Here is a 4068-nt window from a genome sequence, read left to right on the forward strand (position 1 = left end):
CATTTTTCAAAAACTATTTTCAAAAATCACTAACTCTTTTTCAAAATAATTTTCGAAAATTTTCCCTTCCCCCATCTTACTCTATTTATTCATTCATATCCTAACATCTCATCTCACCTCTCTTCCATCCTCACAGTTGTGTTTCTTCCATTATATTACATTCTTTGTCTCCCCCTCTTCTTCCACTCACACAGGGATCCCTAAACTGTGGTATAAAGGATCTCCATTATTATTATTATTTTTCTGTGTCTTCTTCTTTGTCATATGAGCAGGAGCAAGGATAAGAACATTCTTGTGGAAGCAGATCCAGAACCTGAAAGGACTCTGAAGAGAAAATTAAGAGAAGCTAAAATACAACAATCCAGAGAAAACCTTTCAGAAATTTTCGAACAGGAAGAGGAGATGGCAGCCAAAATAATAATAATGTAAGGAAGATGCTTGGTGACTTTACTGCACCTAATTCCAATTTACATGGAAGAAGCATCTCCATTCCTGCCATTGGAGCAAACAACTTTGAGCTGAAACCTCAATTAGTTTCTCTAATGCAGCAGAACTGCAAGTTTCATGGACTTCCATCTGAAGATCCTTTTCAGTTCTTAACTGAATTCTTGCAGATATGTGATACTGTTAAGACTAATGGAGTAGATCCTGAAGTCTACAGGCTCATGCTTTTCCCTTTTGCTGTAAGAGACAGAGCTAGATTATGGTTGGATTCTCAACCCAAAGACAGCCTGAACTCTTGGGATAAGCTGGTCACGGCTTTCTTAGCCAAGTACTTTCCTCCTCAAAAGCTGAGCAAGCTTAGAGCTGATGTTCAAACCTTCAGACAGAAAGAAGGTGAATCCCTCTATGAAGCTTGGGAAAGATACAAACAGTTGACCAAAAAGTGTCCCTCTGACATGCTTTCAGAATGGACCATCCTAGATATATTCTATGATGGTTTATCTGAGCTATCAAAGATGTCACTGGACACTTCTGCAGGTGGATCCATTCACCTAAAGAAAACGCCTGCAGAAGCTCAAGAACTCATTGACATGGTTGCTAATAACCAGTTCATGTACACTTCTGAAAGGAATCCTGTGAATAATGGGACGCCTATGAAGAAGGGAGTTCTTGAAGTTGATACTCTGAATGCCATATTGGCTCAGAATAAAATATTGACTCAGCAAGTCAATATGATCTCTCAGAGTCTGCATGGAATGCAAGCTGCATCCAACAGTACTCAAGAGGCATCTTCTGAAGAAGAAGCTTATGATCCTGAGAACCCTGCAATAGCAGAGGTAAATTATTTAGGTGAACCTTATGGAAACACCTATAACTCATCATGGAGAAATCATCCAAATTTCTCAAGGAAGGATCAAAAGCCTCAACAAGGCTTTAATAATGGTGGAAGAAACAGGTTTAGCAACAGCAAGCCTTTTCCATCATCAACTCAGCAACAGACAGAGAACTCTGAACAAAATGCTTCTAATTTAGCAAATCTAGTCTCTGATCTATCTAAAGCCACTGTAAGTTTCATGAATGAAACAAGGTCTTCCATTAGAAATCTGGAAGCACAAGTGGGCTAGCTGAGTAAAAGGATCACTGAAATCCCTCCTAGTACTCTCCCAAGCAATAGAGAAGAGAATCCAAAAGGAGAGTGCAAGGCCATTGACATAAGCGCCATGGCCGAACCTGTGAGGAGAGGAGAGGACGTGAATCCCAAGGAGGAAGACCTCCTGGGACGTCCAGTGGTCAATCAGGAGCTTCCCTCTGAGGAACCAAAGGACTCTGGGGCTCATCTAGAGACCATAGAGATTCCATTGAACCTCCTTATGCCCTTCATGAGCTCTGATGAGTATTCCTCTTCTGAAGAGAATGAGGATGTTACTGAAGAGCAAACTGCCAAGTTTCTTGGTGCAATCATGAAGCTGAATGCCAAATTATTGGCATTGATGCTTGGGAAGTTGAACCTCCCTTGTTCATCAATGAACTAAGTGATCTGGATCAACTGACATTGCCTCAGAAGAGACAGGATCCTGGAAAGTTCATAATACCTTGTACCATAGGCACCATGATCTTTAAGGCTCTGTGTGACCTTGGTTCAGGAATAAACCTCATGCCCTCTCTGTAATAGAGAAACTGGGAATCTATGGGGTGCAAGCTGCTAAAATCTCACTAGAGATGGCAGACAGCTCAAGAAAATAGGCTTATGGACAAGTAGAAGATGTATTAGTAAAGGTTGAGGGCCTTTACATACCTACTGATTTCATAGTCCTGGATACTGGAAAGGAAGAGGATGAATCCATCATCCTAGGAAGACCTTTCCTGGCCACAGCAAGAGCTGTGATTGATGTTAACAGAGGTGAAATATTCCTTCAATGGAATGAGAACTCCTTGTTTAAAACTCAAGGATCTCCCTCTGCAACCATGGAGAGGAAGCAGAAAAAGCTTCTCTCCAAGCAGAGTCAACCAGAGCCCCCACAGTCAAACTCTAAGTTTGGTGTTGGGAGGCCACAACCAAACTCTAAGTTGGTGTTGAACTCCCATATCCAAACTCTAAGTTTGGTGTTGGAGAGTCTCAACAAAGCTCTGCACATCTGTGAGGCTCCATGAGAGCCCACTGTCAAGCTATTGACATTAAAGAAGCGCTTGTTGGGAGGCAACCCAATGTTTATTTATCTAACTATATTTTTTCTTAGTTATGTGTCTTTATAGGTTCATGATCATGAGGAGTCACAAAATAAATATAAAAATTGAAAACAGAATCAAAAACAGCAGAAGAAAAATCACACCCTAGAGGAGCATCTGCCTGGCGTTCAAACGCCAGAACAGAGCATAGTTCTGGCGCTGAACGCCCAGAATGGGAGCATCCTGGCGCTGAACGCCCAGAACAAGCATGGTTCTGGCGTTCAACGCCAGAAATGGCAGCAAATGGGCGTTGAACGCCCAAAATGGGCACCAACCTGGCGCTGAACGCCCAGAGTTGTGTGCAAGGCATTTTGCATGCCTAAATTGGTGCAGGATGTAAATGCCTTAACACCTCAAGATCTGTGGACCTCAGGATCACCTCAGGATCTGTGGACCCCACAGGATCCCCACCTACCTTCACTCACTCTCTTCTCTCTTCTCAATCATCCTCTATTCCCAATAAACACTCATCCCTTCTGTCTTCCATTTACCACTCACACCCAATCCCACCCATATGGCCGAATACACACAGCCATCCATCTCCTCCATATCTCTTCTTCTTCTATTCTTTCTTCTTTTGCTCGAGGGCGAGCACATTCTAAGTTTGGTGTGGTAAAAGCATAGCTTTTTTGTTTTTTTCCATAACCATTGATGGCACCTAAGGCCAGAGAAACCTCTAGAAAGAGGAAAGGAAGACAAAAGCTTCCATCAAGGGTCTATAGCTCAGTGGTAGAACATTTGACTGCAAATCAAGAGATCCCTGAGATACCTCAGGGGATACATTTTCTTCCACACAATTATTGGAAGCAACTAATGGTGGAACATCAAGAGCACTCCATCATCCTTCATGAAATAAGAGAAGATCAAAAAGCAATGAGGAAGGAGCAACAAAGACAAGGAAGAGACATAGAAGAGCTCAAGGACATCATGGTTCCTCAAGAAGGAAACGCCACCATCACTAAGGTGGATTCATTCCTTGTTCTTGCTTTCTCTTTTTTCGTTTTCTATGTTATGTGCTTATCTATGTTTGTTTCTTCATTACATGATCATTAGTAGTAGTAACTTTGTCTTAAAGTTATAAATTTCCTATGAATCCATCACCTCTCTTAAATGAAAAATGTTTTAAATCAAAAGAACAAGAAGTACATGAGTTTCAAATTTATCCTTGAACTTAGCTTAATTATATTGATGTGGTGACAACGCTTCTTGTTTTCTGAATGTATGCTTGAACAGTGCATATGTCTTTTGAAGTTGTTGTTTAAGAATGTTAAATATGTTGGCTCTTGAAAGAATGATGACTAGGAGACATGTTATTCGATAATCTGAAAAATCATAAAAAATGATTCTTGAAGCAAGAAAAAGCAGCAAAGAACAAAGCTTGCAGAAAAAAAAAGAGGC

The 4068-nt window shown here is 41.1% G+C and overlaps 1 non-coding gene across 1 annotated transcript; it reads right to left on the reverse strand.

The window, feature by feature from the left end:
- Positions 1-797: 797 nt before the first annotated feature.
- On the reverse strand, positions 798-905 carry LOC112761502 (small nucleolar RNA R71). Its single transcript, XR_003181895.1, has one exon. It is a non-coding gene; the product is annotated as a small nucleolar RNA R71 (small nucleolar RNA).
- Positions 906-4068: the final 3163 nt, after the last annotated feature.

Source organism: Arachis hypogaea, chromosome 16 (assembly GCF_003086295.3).
Source record: "Arachis hypogaea cultivar Tifrunner chromosome 16, arahy.Tifrunner.gnm2.J5K5, whole genome shotgun sequence".
Taxonomy (NCBI): Eukaryota; Viridiplantae; Streptophyta; class Magnoliopsida; order Fabales; family Fabaceae; genus Arachis; species Arachis hypogaea.